Genomic DNA, 18,926 nt, shown 5'->3' on the forward strand with positions numbered 1-18,926 from the left:
CGAGTGCCTAACATGCCTTACCAGCCATATTAAAATCACTTGATTTTCAGTAGTACAGCTGTGGTTGTATTATGTTTAACATGCGTGGGACTGAGCAAGGCAGATTAACAGAGCACATAGTTTTTGACCTTGAATACGCCGTGCAGACAAAGACCACAGAGTTCAGCAAGAAATGTGAAAGGCAGAGAGTTCCCATGTGAGTGGGCACAAGCAGAGGAATCGAGAAAACAAAATCATGTAGAAATGTGTGCAAAAGCGGCAACATGGCTGCCAAGCATATACTAACCTATGCTAACTTAGCAATGTATGCAGTGAATCCCATATCCTCACTACACTCGGACCCCCTGAGCCCCAGGACCCACCACCTCCCCAGGGCCACATTAACCCCTTCAGTGCCCATGACGAGCTGGACTCGTCATGGGCTGCGGTGGCGCTGTGCCCATGACGAGTCCAGCTCGTCATGAACTCCGCCCGCTAATAAAAAGCGCGGCACTGGGCGGGGAAAGGGGCGGGCATGCAAGGGGTTAAATAAATTGGGGGGCTGCACAGATCCTCCTGGCCCCAGGGACTACCACTTCCCCAGGTCAAAGATTCATATTCAAGAGGGGGTCTGTGTGGACCCCTAGCCCTGGGGACCACCAGCTCCTTGGGGCTTTCTATTATTTTTAAGGACTGGGGCCACATGGACTCCCTCCCAGGCCATTCTCAGTCTCAGGGACTGCCACCTACCCGGGGCAGGCCCTTCTAAATCAAAGGAGGGGGGGTCACACGGACCTTCTCCCTAATCCATACATGGCCCTGGGGTACCCAACCCTGGAACATAGCTGTTTGCTGTGGCTTGGCTGAAGCTTTGTATGTAAGAAGAAGGTAACCCCTAAGTTAAATTTAAGTTCCAAGGGTAAAGGAGGAAGGACAATTATCAATAAGACACACTCTTCTCTGACCTATATTTCTTTACTGGATGGCCTCAGACAAACTGTTTTATTTAAAAAATATTCATATATTTTTTATTTTCTTGAGTATACACAATATTTTTATATATGTGAAAACTTTTTTATATAAATTCATGTCAAAACAATTTGGACAAACATTATACAATAATTCTATGCTATTAATGCACAGAAGACAATATGTCAATAGTGACAGACAAACAGAAACAAAATGACAATTACTTTACAATAAATATCATCATAAAATCCATTACCCTTGACCCCATTCACAACCATCCAACAGTCATAGAAAGACTTGAGGCAAACTTCTTTTAACATCCTGTTCGCTGTTGTAAAACCAGCATGGCTTAGGAGGAATCATTATTTAACTACCCACAGGGCTTACTTATCTCCATTAGGACTGTCCAAAATATCGAAGGGACTCCCAGTTAGCTGTAAGAAGTGTGATTTAGAAAGTGCCTCTGATATTCACATGTTTAAAGAATGCCCAGTGATAACAGAATATTGGGGAAAAGTAGGGGCAACTATAGCTGATATTTTGGGATTCCCAGTCCAAATTTCTCTTGCCCTGATCATTTTTGGCATATCTAGCGAGGGAATGGGCCCTGCTGTGTTGACTTGTTGACTCGAAGCATATCAACACAGAGGCGTACAGCTCCTTCACTGTTCTTTTTGGGCACTACCACTATGGAGGAAACCCACAGAGTTGGATCAGTAGATCACTCAATGATATCATGCTTTCGTAATGTCTCAAGCTCTTTCTCAACAGCTTCTTGCAGATGAAAGGCAATTTGTCTATGTTGAGCAACAGGACAAGTGTCCTCATTCATAAGCAGTTGCACTTTCATGGTTTTAAGTTTTCCCAATCCATCAAGCAATGATGGAAACTGACTTATTATTTCATTATTAGCATTCATATTGTAGTTCACATATAACAGTCCCATATCATCAGCAGTATTGAAACTGAGTAAGCCCCTTGTACTTTTGTGTTTAGTGGTTGCTATGAATGCACCATGACTTTAATGGCATCAACGCAACACATATATGCACTTTAGTCTTCGATGTGAGACGGGGCAATAGAGACAGTTCATTGTATTTGTTCTCAGGCATGATGTTTCTTGGCGCACCACTGTCAATAATAAAAGGTATAGAGCACATGTTTACTTTTAGTGTAATTTTCGGACAATGTTTGAATGACTTTTGTGATTTTACTCATTGACTTTTCTTTGACTTGTATTCTTCTCTACGTGTTGCCAGTCTGTCCTGTGCACGTTTTTTTTTGTGAGCATTGACGTCGCACATCCGTCTTCCTCACGGTTGCTTGACAATGAAACTGAAGAACTCTTGGATGAAGATTTCAATGACAAACAACTTTGTTTACTGTTGCTTTGCCTCAGCAGATGTTGCTGCTTGGTCTTGTGGACGTGCATAGAACATAGATTCTGGAACATTCGGGCATCCAATTTGTTTTCTCTTTGTGAAGCACTTAGCTTTTCCTCACCTTGCAAACCATTACAAAATGGTTCTCCTTCCCACAGTCTTTGTGTACTTGCCCAATGGCAAGACATTTACTTTCATGTGGAAATTAAAATCCATATCAAAATCACAGGTTTTTTTTTCTTTAGAGACATCATTTTGTGACCTTCAGCTTTGTGTTTCTGCTTACTTTTTATGTTCATGACTGACTCCTTCTGGGCACCTCCATGTCAGCAGCTTGTAGGTCAGCACATTCCTCAGCTCTGGAGGCCATGAGAACTCGCTCCCGACTAAGGGTTTCTCTCAGCATTCGTTGTCTGAATGGATCTGACAGATATCCTCCAATAACTCGGAGACCTACAGATTCTCCATCATTGTCTTAATATAAGTTAATGTATTTGATGAGCGTATCAAGCCTCTCAACACATTTATTGATTGTTTCACCAGCTTTCTGTCATTCCTAACTGAAAATACATATTTCGTAATCGACAATATGCATCGGATTGAACTTGAGATTTAATGTGTCTTTGATTTGACGGTATGTCAATTCGCAGTAATTTCTTGATTACTTTTTTACTCCTTCACCCGCAAGATATTTTTTTATCTATTTCTTCCAAATGCATCAATTAAATCATCAAATACTTCTATCCAGGAAGTCCATCTTTCAACAATATTCTGCTTTTTAGCAGTGTCGAATGGAGGTTGTGCTTTCAGGAAGGCGGTTGCTGTATAACCAGTTGTGGAACTTACTGATGTTGAGAGTCCATGCTGTTCACCCGGACATGGACCATTCATTCCATTGGCAAGCCCTTGTGACGTGCTTGTGTTTGAGTCGTTATGACCAGTCTGAATGGGAAGAGCATCTTTTTGCAAGGCCATTGGAGCCTTTCAACTCTTGAAGGAATTTCAAGTTGTGTAGAATGTACCCAGCACTTTTCCCCAGCAGTTCTTCTCTTCTATCACAGAAAAGAAAGCGGGAGCCGCCATTTTGATTGCTAAGCACTGTAAAGGGGAGGTGAGAGACAAAGTAGCAGAAATAAAAGGGAGGCCACTAGCATTCACAATCCAGTTTGGGGGCCATTCTTTGGTGCTTGGGTCGATATACGCACCTAAAACAGGCCAGGAAAGCTTCCTGAAATCGGCCCTGTCGGACGTCCTGGTTTCGCAAACCCGCATGACACTGGTGAGGGCGGACTTAAACTTAGTCCTGGCTACGGCCAAGGATAGATCTAGTAGTCACTTTAATCAGAAGGGAGAGCTATCGCGGGAAGGGGGGGAATGGCTACAAGAAATGGGCCTAGTAGACTTCTGGAGGGAAGGCTCACCCCAGACATCGCAGTACTCATTCTTCTCACACGCACATGGGACCTATGCTCGACTCTACTATTTCTTAGGCATGAAAGAAATTAGTAGGGTAATGAAAAAAGTAGACATAGAACCCGCGGCACTCTCCGATCACGATGCAGTGATTATTACCTTACAGTTACCACCACAGCAGAGGAGAGTAGGATGTTTTATTAAGGAAAATATGCTTCTTAAAGAGGCAGTGTAACAACAACTTACCAAATGTATTCAGGATTACTTAGAAATTAATGATTCCCTGGAGGTGTCTATCTCCACAGTGTGGAAGGCCCTGAAGGCGGTAGTGAGAGGAGAACTAATAGCTATCTTTGCTGCAGACAATAAAGAACGCAAAGAGAAGTGTGAGCAATTATCCACACAGGTTAAAAAATTGGAGAGAGTGCATAGCTGGACCGGGGCGCCTAGAGTGTGGAGACAGTTAAAGGCTGCGAGAGCGCAACTGGCGGGTATACACTTAGACTGAGTGGAGTATGCAGCGATACGATTAAAACACTCCTATTACATTGGGGGGGACAGGACAGGGTGTTTGTTGGTGAGTTAACTTAGAGCCCAACGGCAACAAACAAAGAGACACTCCCTCAAGGTGCGTGGAGGGGAGCAAATCACAACTGTTAAGAACATAGCACATGCTTTTTGCGACTTTTATGTGGAATTATATAAAAGAGAAACCCCAACTGAAAAAAATATGACATCAAATTTACAGAATGTTCACACGTCCAAGATAACTTGTGATCAAGCGGACACCCTGGATGCCCCATAAGGATTGAAGAGGTGGTCATGGCGATCTCACGGCTAAACTTCTCAAATTGTCAGGACCGGATGGATTCTCTGCGGTCTTTTAATAAGAAATGTTGTCAAATCCTATCCCGATACTGATGAGATTGTTTAACTCCTTTGGGGGGCCGGGACTGGTTCCTTCTAGCATATTAGCAGCGGCTATAGTGGTGCTACCAAAACTTGGTAAGGACAAGCAGGTGTGTGGTTCTTATAGACCTCTTCCCCTTCGTAATATGGACTTGAAATTGTTCTTGAGCATATTGGACACAAGACAAAGCCTGTTATGAGTGCCATAACCATCTTTCTTTAATTCTGCAAGATTGTTATGTGAATTCGAAAACTTCCCAGCAATTGCAATTCTGCATGATTGCTATGTGTATTTGTTGTAACTTAGCTGAAAATTGTAGTTACTTTATGAAGTTTCTCATTCCTGCTAATTGTTGTTGCCAAGGTTTGTTTTTTAGAATCAAGCATTCTCTATAGTGCAGTTTATGCCCGTGGTTTTCCTAACGTTTTTTGAGGCATAGCATGATGGACTGTTACAGTTGGTACATGTGCGCACGTGTAAACTGTCCAAACGTGCACACGTGGACTTGGCAATTACATGAGTAATTAACACGAGCACTCGGTTATTTAAACCGCGCTCGCGCTCGCTTCAACGCTTCGCTTTTCAGTTTGGCAACACTTACCTGACTCCAGTCTGCTGCAGCGTGATCGCCCAAAATAACGGACACTACACATGTACTTCGATAGCAGAAAAGGCCACTTTATTGACGAGGTAACTCACATTACTTCAGGCAACTTAATTCCCTAGAACAATTTCACAATTTGGGCCAAAACCATTTTATTATCACTATGCTTAACCAACTGTACATTTTCAAAGCAAAACCAAGGTTTACTTTTGCATTTCCATATTTTGTTTTCAAACCTTTTTCTTCACTTTTCTTTAACGACTTAGCAATAACGAGGGTTGGGTAAAATCCGCTCCAAATTTACCCTCCCCTATCTTGCCTACACAACTATACGCGCCTGAGTGAGTACCTGTCCAACTGTGGCGAGACACACCTCCCCAATCCAACCCTCATGATCCCTTCATGTAACTATACATATTTTATTTTATTTTTTTGGGTGGGAGGGTGGGAGAAAACAAACGTCCCCCACCTAACTGCTTCCTAAACGCGCTGCGCCACTCTAGGCTCGCGCCCCTGCCTCCTTATTCAACCTACGCCTCTCGCGTGCGCGCTAACGCCTACGCCGCCTACGTCACCCTTCGTCCGTATTATTCGGGCGAATGACCCCGGGGGGAGACCGCTCCGCTCTGCTCCCCCCGAGGCCCCCATTCTTCCTTGGACAGTCAGCCGGTCTTCAATCCCTGACGGACTCTTGCTCCTTCACTCTGCTTCCGGTCCCTGCCGAAATCTGTCCTCCTGCTCACTTCCTGCAAGAAACAGACATCATAAACAGGTTACCAGACATTTTAAGCAAATATTGTGAATGTGTTTATTTTGGCATAACGGTAAGGCAAAGAGTCTCTTTAAATCTTGGAACTTAGATAATACCACAGCCAACTATTGCGGTAGACGTATCATTATTTTGATGTTTCTAATAAGTGTGTTGACTTCTAAGTGCTGAGAATATTTAAAGCGGTTCAGCTTAGAATAATTACGAAACTTTTGATCTGCATTTCCTGCAATTCTGTTTTCAAGGACACATTTGTTTCACGATCTGCTTGTCAAGAACTCGAATACCAAGACTTTAATATTTACTGGAGTGACGAGGAAACTCCGGTCTTACAACCAAACAGACACAGTTATAAGACTGTCATAGAGGACATAAGTTATCGCACTAAAAAGAAAGTGATTTAACTATATATATTTATGTCTGCCTGTCTTTTCTTTTATTTCTTATTTTCTTTTTATGATAATTCAAAGAATCCCTTTATGGATTAAGGCAAGAGAGAAACAGGTATGCAAATTATGTTAACCAGTGTTTTAAGTAGTCAATGATGACCTGTATGTAAAACCTGTTTCCCGAAAACTATGTTTTGTGTTCTAGATTTCTATTAGGAACTATATATGTATATCGCCTGTGCTAAAAAAACTACTCTGAACGTATCTACCATTATTTCAGGGTAGGCATCCCAGTAGCATCTCACTGATTAAATAAGTTTATCTAATAATACCCATCATAAATCATAGTAGGAGATAGATTAATGTAATTTGTGTTTCATCTTCAGTGGTATTTGTACAACCCAGACCAGATATTCAGAACTTCCATTGAATCCTTGCCCCTTCCTCAAGAAGAAGACCTAGAGACAACACACAACACGAAGAGCAATCGTTACAAATCCAGTTTGTCTTCTCTTCTCTCTCTCAATCCCATTTCACCCTTCCCCCGAAGAACTATTTGATTAGCAAGTGTGCATTCCTTGTCGTTCTTGTAGTTTCAAGAGGGATTCGGGAACAGTCAGCATCAAAGAAGAAACAAACTGGAGTGCAGGTGAGTGTCTAGCATAACAAAGCCCATTGATGCTGAATATAATAGAGCCGGATCAAGCATGGTTTATCCAAAATCGTCAAAGCGTAGACAATACCAAAAGGATTCTCCACTTAATCGATAAGGCACACCACACAAATATGGATGCTCACTTGTTGATGCAGAGAAGGCATCCAACCGTGTACATTGGAGCTTTCTCGAGCATACATTGTCCCACTTTGGCATGGGGGATAGATTTCATGCATGGTTGGGAAATTGTTACAGTTCTCCCACAGCTTCAATCGGAGTTAACAGCATCTCCTCCTGCCCTTTGTTCATCCAACGGGGTACCAGGCAGAGGTGCCCTTTGTCACCCCTCCTGTTTGACCTTTACATTGAACCATTAGCACAGAGGGTTCGAGATAACCTGGGGATTAAAGGGATTTCATTCGGGGGGGACTGCACCTCATCAGCTTATACGCTGATGACATACTTGCAGTATTGGAGAATCCATAGAGGTCGCTTCCTGTTTTTTTAGAGGAACTAGAGATTTTTGGGCGAGCCTCGGGGTTCCTGGTAAATGTCAGTAAATCACAGATCCCCAGTCTAAATCAAACAACCTGGAATTCAGAGAATGAGGGGGATCATGCCCCGGGGATCTGGGTGGTGGAGTCGATTCCTTATCTGGGGATTGAGCTGGCAGCCACTACTCAGCAAACGGTAGCACTGAACAATGCTAAATTGGTGCAGCTGATTGGGAGGGATTTGGGCAATTGGTGCCAACATCACATAACTCTTCTGGGTGGTATAGCGGCAATCAAAATGTCCATATTACTTAAAGCACTATACCTGTTTCAGACTTTACCTGTCTCACCACCTGAGGGCACCCTCACCTCATTGCAAAAGGACATCCTTCGCTTTGTGTGGGCCAGGGTTCGACCGCGTATGCGACTGGACTTGGGATATTTGTGCCCAGAGGGTGGGGGATTAGGGATTCCAATATATTGGACTATTTTAAGACAGCTCAGCTGAGATATCTTGTTGGGTGGAGTAGATCTGAGTCCAAAAAAGATGGCTATTTCAAAACAGGATGTTAGCTGGGCTCTTCTTATGGAAGGTACCTTTTTTAAAGAAATCAGATAGGCTGAAAAGTCTTCAGAAATCACCAATCACAAAAACTGTGATGAGGGTATGGGATGGAGTGGCTACTAAAAGGGGGCTCAGGACGTCCCCTCACCTATGACACCTCTTTCCGGGAATAGAGAATTCACTCCAGGAATGGAGGACAAGGCATTCGCAGCATGGCATGATACTCCATGCAGATCCGCAGGGCACTTGCTCAATGTGGAAGGCATTATCCCATTTCTACAATCATGGCAGGACTACGGCCTGCCAGAGATGGAGCGGCTACGCTATTTGCAGCTTCGGCACTGGTTGGTCCATCCCGTTGTACAACAACAGGTTAGCCGCAAATTGACGAAATACGAAAAATAGTTGATTACACAACAGAACGATAAGAGACTGATCTCTGAACTTTATGCTATTCTTAGACAATCGGCCCCACTGCAATCCACACCTAGCCAGGAAAGATGGTCGAAAGTGCTAGGAAGAGTTTTTGAACATTGAAATTGAACAAAGAGTGGGGAGAAATATATTATAGGGCAAAGCATACAGCTCGCAACATGTCCAGTATTGAGACGGCTCCCAAAATTGTCACATATTGGTATCTTACTCCAGCCCGCCTCAACAGGGGCAACCCGGATCGTAGTCCTACATGTTGGAGGGGTTGTGGGAAAGAGGGTACTCTGGTACCCCTGTTGTGGGAATGTCATGCTTTCATGGCATACTGGTCCAGAATTTTGGATGAAATAGATCAACAGTTTGACACACAGATCCCAAGATATCCAGCTTATGTGGTGCTGGGCTTGCCCAACCCTCTACCATTTCCACTTAAATCTCGAAAGGGAAGACAGATGGGGATAGCATTAGGGGCAGCTTTTTAAAATATACTGACACATTGAGGGATACAAAAAACACCCACATAGGTTGGCTGACTTCACAGGATATGGTATATTCTCGGAATGGAGCGTATTAATGCCACCTTGACAAACTCTGAAACCGCATTCAAAGAAGTATGGAAACCATTTCTCACCCTCTTATCAACGAAGTTCAATGAAATCACATGCACAAGATACCTTCGCTTGCTGCGTCTAACAGAGTCAGATCGAGCATCCCCAACCACTGGGGGAACTCAGAATGGACGGCCCAAGGGTCCCTAGAGAAATCATTAATGGAAGAAAAGAGAATTCCGCTTAGGGCGAAGGGGGGCAGTTTGAAATATTTGTAAATTGTTGTTTTGCTTTAAAGAGATTGGATTAGCACCACAACATATATTGAGCACTGCTTGTGATAGAGGGCATTTGCATGGAAAGCTGGAAATAGAATTGTAACTTAGAGAGATGACCCTCAAAGAACTGTGAAGTGATTAAAGCAAATGTGAGCATGTTGAATATACGTGTGTTACCTAAGATAATAAAAAAATATTCAAGCATAAAACGCTAACATAAGAGACGAGAAGGGGGTGGTGCTAAGTGCCCCGATCTACAATAAACCAAAAGTGGATAAAAAAATAAAGGTATAAAGCAAGGTAGTTACCTACTGCTTTCACATGCTGCGCTCTCACGCCATTGGCCCTATGACATAGGGCATTTATTCAAGAGTGGGTAGTACAATCCTTCTACTAAATGTGTGAACTAAAAAAGAACAAAGTGCAAAAAAATAAAATAAGCTGTCATCCAGGAATGACTGTGCACGGTCGTGGACTTCTCGATCATTGTGTACTACTGGGAAATAAAAATAAAATAGAAATGACATAAAGGTGGAAAAGAAGGCGGTAACTTATTGCTTTCACATGATGAGACATACAACATTAAACTGCACCTTGACTTGGGCATGAGGTGAGTCACGTTCTGGCCCCAATTCCCAGCTCTCAATGTCTAGTGCCATAAAGTTTGGTGCCACTGGTTAGACCTAGAAATATATTCATTGCATGAAAATGTATTTCAGTTTAACTAATCACCTAAATCAAATGGAGTTCTCTGTCGTTTTTGTCTCTATGGGCCATACGTATGAAACTTTGGTTTTGCGATTCTCAAATAGCGTTTTATTGCGAATCGCTATTTGAGAATCGCAAAACGCTATGTATGTAGGATTTGCAAATAATTTTGCGAATCCTACATATTCCTTAATTGCGAATTGCGAATTGCAAATTGCGATTCACAATTAAGGAATACCTCCCCATTCATTCCTATGGGCCTAGAGGCCCATAGGAATGAATGGGAAGACATTTTCAATTTGCGATTCTCAATTAGAGAATCGCAAATTGAGAATGCAATTTCAAGGGTGCCAGGGTGTCAAAAGGGCACCCTGTTGCACCCCTGAAATGTTCATGTATGCACTTATGTGCGTCACATGGCACTTTGGAAAATGCAAAAAAAGTGCATTTTTCAGGGAAATCGCAAATTACCACCAACTTGCAGTTGGTGATAATTTGCGATTCCTTAGGGCCAAATTGCACTTTTTCTGTGCTTCTTACATTGCATTTAAGGAATAGCAATTTCGATTCCTTAAATGCAATCGCAAAATAAGGAATCACACATTTTGCGATTCCTTATTTTGCGAGGCAGTTTTTCTTTAATACATACCACTGAGCCAAATTGCGATCGCAAACGCCGAAATTCTGCGAATTTCGGCATTTGCGATCGTAATTTGGAATGATACATATGGCCCTATATCTTTAACACCATCCTGCATTTTAACACTCCGAGTAAACTGCCGCAATGGGATTCTGTGTAACTGGTGGCATGCACATATATATTTCTTTATTTGCTTCTTTGTTTCTTGCTTTCTTTCTTTCTTTCCAGCGTCCGAAATGTCACCTCTCAGCTATTTCGGAGTGCAGATAACCTGTGGTTGGTAGTGGAAACAGTATGCTGCGGCGAGCAGTATCCACGCCTCCAATGTTACTCGATCGATGCGCAGTCCTGCTCATGAAAGTTTCATCAGTCTGCTACTCCTTTCAAAATTATGTTTGGTTTTCCACAGCTATCCTCAGCAGAGATAGACAGCCTCCGTTGTTACTCTGACAGTAGTGTGTTTTCTATTTCCTGCCAATGACTGAAGAGATTGACAATGTCAAACGCCACGGTGCTTTTTATGTAATCAAGAATTTAGAAGGGCAACTGACCCTCTTCAGGGCGATACACGGACTCTTGAAAGGAGCTGTCAGGTCCTTGAAGAAACCTGACATTTCTATCAAAGTGACGCACAACAGTGTATGAAGGTGTTATGAGCTGCACTGCATGTTGATTGGATGGTCAACATCCGGGCTATATTATTTATTGTATAACAATTGGTATGTCGACACAAAAATAGAAAATGCCAGCTGTACAATGGGATCTGGCTGAAGATATATTTCCGTCTCTCCTCAGCCGGTTGCTAGAAGAGGTGCCTTCTACAGCGGGCCATGAATGTTTTATACTCCGAGGATAAAAACTGTTTTAGTAGGTGTGCACAAAAATCAAGTTAATTGACTTCTCATTCCTCCTAGCCTTCTCAAAAATGTGCCGTTCAAGCCTAATGTGGCTGAATAAAATCAAACACTACATGATGAATATTTTAAGGACGATTCCACAATGCACCTAGGGGGTAATTCTCGTCAGTAATGAGGCCAGCTATCTCCAGGGAAGGGAGGCTGGCTCAGAATTACCACTTAACCAGGGGCTGATTTGACAGCTCTCAGCTGAGAGCCCGGGTATATGTATGTGAAAAAATCACAGTCGATTGTCTTCACCCACCCTGCAAGAAATAACGCACAGTACTTGTGTTAAAAATGTCTGAGATGCCAAGACGGGGCACCGTTGTATTTATTTAAAAAAATGATTCCTCTGCATAGAGAGAAAGAATCGATACACGCAGACGGCAGAGTAGGGAAAAGAACTCTGTTTTGGCTCCTTTGGCGGCATCACAAAAATGCCACAAGAAATGAATTGGAATAGAGCAGGAAAAAGCATCAGATATTTTTACCCCGTTAGCTGATGCGCAATAAATAAAATAAAGAGACTAAAGCCCTGGGACATGGAACGGAGCTTTAGGAAGTGCAACAAAAATATATTGTACATTCAGAGAAAACACTCTGCAATTTGTACTTGTGGTTGGTTTCACGTCCCTGAAGCAAAAAAGGCGCACAAACTGAGGAAGGTGTAAGGTTCGGTTAATTTCAGATTGTTTGAGGCCGTAAGCCCCTGGATCTTTGAGGCTTCATTTCCGCCAGTAAAAATATGAAACCTGAACGTTGCGTATCAGTGTCGGTCCATTTGGCGGTTAGAGCTGAACAAAGCAGCTGATTAATTAAAACGCAGAACAAACACTGGCTGTGAGACCGAAATTAAAATGAAGCAGGTGGGGAATTAGGGACAGAAAATAGGATCCCCGGAGCCTGCCTATCTGGATTTAAGGACAAAATATCGGTTTAAGCTTCGCCATGAAAGCTGAGTGTAATGTGAGCCATGCAGATTCGACAGTGGGGAGGCATAAGAAACCCGTCAGGTTCACCCAGATCTGAGTGCAGGGGTTCATGTCACGATCTGTCAGTTATGCTCAGCCCCGCTTGATGACGGGCTTCACGTCTCTGGGGAATGCACCAGGCATTGCCACACCAGAACACAACCACAGTTCCCTAGAAACTGCTGAACTCTCACCTTGTTTGTAAATGGTGTCTGCCATTTTGAAGTTTCAAGGTTATGTTTCCTTGTGGTTCATTGCATTCTTGCTAGGCAATCGAGACCTTGTATTGCTGAAGCCAGGACCTCGCTACCAGAACTCCTAAGATCTGTGGAGACTTCCTTTTCGAAAGTGTGCATGGAAACTGAAGTGGAATATGGAAAGGTGATCTGAGTACTTCAGTCATGTTTTGGAAATAAACCCAAATAGATTGAAGAAATGATTCTGAGTTTACCTTGAAGGTGCAGCTCCGGATTACCAAATAGGCAAAGTAGGCACCGGCCTATGGGCCCCACTCCTTTTAGGGGCCCGCGACAATGGCTCAAAATAATATTGAATTGATCTTGAAAGAAAATTACAATCAAGCTTTCTTAAATCTTGTTTCCAAAAGATAGAAAAAATGAATCAACTCAAAGAAACGAAAACTTTACATTAAAGACTCTATAGAGAAAATACTGTATTAAAGTAATGTACCCATTAACAACTTAAAGTACATAAACCAGAAGCATCAGATTCACATAACAGTTTGTATCTTAAAAACTCATCTTCTGGCAACTGTCAGTTTGTAAAAAAATCAGGTGCATTGGGTATTAGGAGATAATTTGCAAGGAAGGCCCCTAAGGTTCGACTGCCTAGGGGCTTCCACAGGGTCTAATTAAGCACTGTGAAGGAGTATAGAACTTTGGGGCATATTTATAACCCCCATCGCCACCACAATGTCGTGGTGGCGATAGGGGCTTCGCCTTATTTAAGAGACAGTATGTAATAACTTATGTGATTTCCTTGTTGTGAATGTTGCTTTGCTCTGTGTTCTGAGAATGTTATGTAGCTCCTAGCAACCTAGCAACTGATTCAGTTGACTTTGAGTTGCTGTTAGAGTCGGTGCTTTCCGTCTCCCTTTCCATGTAGCCTTAATAAACCACTTAAATTACTCTTGTCCAGCTTAACCCTACCTTGTAAATAAGGCACCCTTTCACGCTATACTTAGCGTGAAAGTGGTGGCAATGGGTGTTGTGGTGGGCGTTCCACCACAACACCCATTGATTTTGACTTTGTCCCATATTTACAAGAGTGGCGAAAATATGCGTCAGTGCCAAAGTTAAGACCAGTGAAAGCTTAGTCTTACTCTAGCACAACGAGGAGAAATGTTTAATTTCTCCTCGTTTTTGCTGTTTCCATGTGTGCTGCCTTGTGCATCACACATGGAAACAGCAAAACGCCATTGATTGTTTATGCGGAGGAAGATGTCTCTTACTGCACATAAACAATCATTTTAAAGAATGACTTTTTGCAACTGCTATGTGTGCTGTATTAAGCAGCACACATAGAAGTTACAAAATGCCATTTAAAGATTGTTTGTGTGCAGGAAGGTGTCCCTGCAATGCAGACAACCTTGCCCTATGGTGCAAGGGTGCCGGGATATGTGCACTATGAAAATTTGATGTCAGTGACTAGCAGAGTGATGTTTTAGTGACAATAGCCAGTGTCTCTGTTTTCTCTCTTATCCATTCCCCTTTACCTGTGTCTATGGCTAAACAACATTTGCTATTGTGTATGTACGGTCAACTGCTAATATGGACATTGTGGAAACTGTAATTTGTTCCATTAGAGCTGTACTTCAAGTTTAACATTTTCTTATTGGTAACAAGCTTTCTCCTGACAGATGCAGATTGGAATTCTCCTATCATCTTGGACTGTTTCTTGGTATTGAAATGTCTCCTAGAGTTGATGTCTCCAGAAGCCCTAATGCAAATCAACCTAGAGCATAGAATACATTATGCGAAAGGTCCAACAACACTAAAGGAAGCGGAGGGCACCAGAAATTGCATAAAATGGGCTACCAGTTAAATTTTGGCATAATTTAAGTAGACATACATATTAATAATTTGACAGATTCCTTCTCAACTTTAAATCTCAGTAATTGGGAAAAACTTTAATTCCAAGAGCCTATTGGACTGACCAACAGGGTAATCAGGACCATTTAGTAGGATCCGAAACATCTTTTTCAATAAATGAAGCAAACATAGTACAGATTAATCATCCAATAGTACCACTCGTCAGCCTTGTAGATGGTAACAGGAGACAGGGGGACGTTACCACAGCTAGTCTGGGTCCTTTCTTTACTCAAAGAAGCAGTTCTCCGATACAAACTTAATTTATCGATGGGAAAAACAACCATGCACCAGGAGGCTCAGAAGATACAGATCACACAACCAGAGAAGTGCCTGGGGAAACGTGGGCGCCCTCCTGTCAAATATGGATGCCATGCCAACAGCATAACATCATCAGGCAGATGAACAGGAACTTCAGGTGGATCTTCTAAACATTTTGGCAGTCCACAAAGTGGGTATAGACAAGAAACTGCAAGCCCTAAACGATCTGATTCCGAGAGCACAAAATCATAACTATACACAACAAGTTACATGTCAATGTGCACATTTAAGGGGATAAGCCACAAGTGTTGTCTGAAATTCTCACTGACATTTTGACAGTGGTAAGATCACAATTGGTCAGTCAGACAGAAAGGGAACTTGTTCATGGACATATAATGAAGAAAAAAACTACTTGTAAGAATCAAACAGAGAATCTTGTCTTAGTACCCCAGCTGCACTCAAGACAGGCAAACAGACTAGTAAATGATCAGTTATTGAGTGACAGTGAGACCAGTCTCTCAAAACAATGAATTGAGGAAATGGATGATGAGAACCAAACAGCTGAGAGCCAAGAAACATCAAAGATGAAGCAAGTCTTTACAAATAGACTGACAAAAATCCATACTGCAACTGTACTAAAAAAATAGAACACCGGAGTCAGAGCCTGGGACAATGAAGGGGATGGAAGCAGAAACAAAGGATGCTCCGAGGGTGAATACAAAGGACACTAAACGAGGGAAATTAAGGTTAGAAAGACCCCAGAATGAGCAAACGGACGCCTTGCAGGCAGGCCAAAGGGAACCACCACAGAAAACCATGCATGAAATAACTAAATTAGAGTCTCCACCACGTTTTAAAGGGAATGGAGATCAAGACGTACCTAAAGAGGTGCAACAGGCACTAGACCAAGTCGTGAGAAATGAAGGCCAAAGTGAAGGTTTAAATCGAGTCAAAAGACAACAACCGGAAGATAAAGTTATAAGCATTAAAGGGCAAGAGAGGGATAAGCTGAAGAAGGGACCAGTACTTGGCCCCTCTGTGGGAGAATCAAGGCAAATGAATGTTTTTCTTCAAACTAATGAAATAGCACCCCAGTACCAGAAAAAATGCCAGCAAAACCAGCATATTTGTTTTCAAGAGGATGGGAGGAAAAAGGCACCCCTATATAAAGAGGATCATGGAATAGACAACATTCAGGGAAATACAGTGCTGCTAATCCCTAATTATAATTTGATGGGGGGTATTGATAGCCTAAACAGAGGAACCATCATAAAACTCACAAGTGAAATTAACTACTTGGCACATATTACCTCTTCAGATTTGATTTAGGTGGAATTCCACATCCACACAGAACTAACATGGAAGTAACCTTTACAACTTGGGGGATGACGGCTACAGCAGAGTGAATAATGGATAATCAAATCATCTTTAACTCCTGGGGCATTGAGCTACAAAAAAACTAACCACTGCGATACCCTGGACCCCTCCTACATGATAAAACAGGAGGAGAATCAGTCTTAAAAGGAGGTACATTGCTAAGGGGAGCAGCGGGAACAGGAATAAATACACGATTGTTTGACAATCTAACTATCGTGAAGTCTTTAATTAGCATCTCTCAAGGCCCACCCAACAGATACAAAAAGCCCACACTTTCACCTACAATCAGGGGGGGATCGGCTATGTAAGGATCTACCTTCGAATCGATCCTGACAATAAAACACAAAATGCTGGAATACAGCCTTCCTTTCTAAACATCTGTTCATGGAACACTCATGGGTTGAGCAACATCCTATAAGAGGAAGACACAAGATAATTTCTGCAGAACTATGATCTTATTTTGGTACAGGAAACATGGTGTCTGGAGGCACTGCATATTGTATGTTATGTAGGGTTCCATTGTCCAGCGGAAAAAAACTATGAAATATGGTCACCCCAAAGGTGGACTTCCAACATATTGTTCCACCAAATACACCCGGGCTACAGAGCAACTGGACATGGGACTTAATTGGCTTCAAGTTATTAAATTGGAGCCTAAGGTTGTAAGTCAGACCTGCAAGGTATTGCTGTTTATAAATTTTTATTTACATCCAAACAAAGCAAAGAAAGAGGCACATATAGCAATATTGCTCAAAACAACAAAAATCACGAGCTGCAGGGAGACTGACAGAGGCACAGGATTCGCAGTTGTGATCCTTCGTGAAAGGTATGGGATGGGTAGACACCTGGAGGAAGCTTCACCTGACTGAGCAATGTTATACATACTACTCAAGCATCCATGACTCATTTTCTCATCTTGACTATATGTTTGTGCCCTCTAGCTAGCGCCACAGAGTTTTAGCTGTGGAAATACTACCCAGAGGTCTGTCAGACCACTCTCCAGTGGCACTTGGGCTTCGGGCGGGCCCTGACCTCCCCCCTTCAGCTGACATCTCTCTACCTGGCATTCACATGATCAACAGTATAGGTCACATATGCACTGAGGGGTGGCCGAGTACTTTACCCATTATTCTGGGATGGTGGCATCAACCAAGACAATGTGAAAGGCAATGAAGCTGACTCTGCGGGGCGTTGACATCTCCGTCTGTGCAGCAAAGCGTAAACAACGCTGCAAGAAACGGACTAAGATTGAAGCCCAAATTACAGACCTAGACCGACAGGATAGGGGAGAGGATGGGAGACAGGCGCATCATCAATTACTTCTTACGCAACAGCTTTATATTGGTGAACTACTGGAGGAGGCCCGATTGGCATGGATGTCCTCTCATAGCAGGATATACCAATGGGGACAAATCCAGCACATTATTGCATCGCTTATGTCATCAAATGCTTCAACCGGTTCATGTCCCCAGTATCTGTGACCTCGAGGATAAGGTTCTCATCAACCCACCTAGGATTGCGACCAGCTTTGCAGACTATTACTAGGAACTGTATGCTGCACATGAGACTCTGCCAGAAGCCCTAGTGCAGCCCATCTTGGATGACTTACACCCGAGAGCCCTGTCAGATGTGGCTAGAAATTTTTTTTGACACTCCTCTCACAACTGAAGAATTGGGCGCTGCTCTGGCAGATTTACGCTCAGGCAAAGCACAAGGCCCTAATGACTTCCTATGGGAGTTTTTTAAATATACCAACCACAACTTGGAGTCCGTTACCTTGAGGTAGTCCATGCCGCAATAGAGGCGGGGTGACTCCCACCAGACTGGAGACATGCCAAAGTAGTAGTTTTTCTTAAACCAGGCCGGCCTTCCTGAATGGCACTCATCATACCGTCCAATCTCTTTATTAAATATTGAAGCCAAACTACTCGCTAAAGCCCTTGCCAACCACCTTCTACCAATATAACTGATATAGTATATCCTGACCAGACTGGCTTCATGCCTCGCAGTGCTCCATAATATTTGCTGCAGTCATAAGGCTATTGCAGCATTAGACTAGCTGGGATGCCCGCTGCCCTATTACTGGCTGACATAGACAAAGCCTTTGTGCTCCTGTGATGACTAAATATAGGCCCCAGATTTTTATCATACATGCAATTACTATATACAGATCTTACGACCTCAGTGCTTGTGGCGGGCTCGGTCTCTCCCAAATTTTCTATTGGGCGAGGTACCCGTCAGGGATGTCCCCTGTCCCATTATCCATAGCCAAGGAGCTGCTGGTGGCATGGGTCAGGATGGATGCTTTAGTTTGGGGATTTGAATAGTCACAGTAAGTCTTGAATCGCATATCACTGTATGCTGCTGATGTCCTATTTTTTCTTACAAACCTTAATAAGACAGGCCCTAGACTGCTCCAGATCATGCATTTATTTGGGGAGACATCTGGCTTATATATGAATGTCTGCAAGTCAATCTTATGGCCACTGCGGGGAGCGAACACTCTGGGAGCGTGGTCTAAAGACTTAACTATAGCCACAGATGCATCAAATCTAACAGATAAACATGCATTTGC

Source organism: Triturus cristatus, chromosome 10, assembly GCF_964204655.1.
Source record: "Triturus cristatus chromosome 10, aTriCri1.1, whole genome shotgun sequence".
Classification (NCBI taxonomy): domain Eukaryota; kingdom Metazoa; phylum Chordata; class Amphibia; order Caudata; family Salamandridae; genus Triturus; species Triturus cristatus.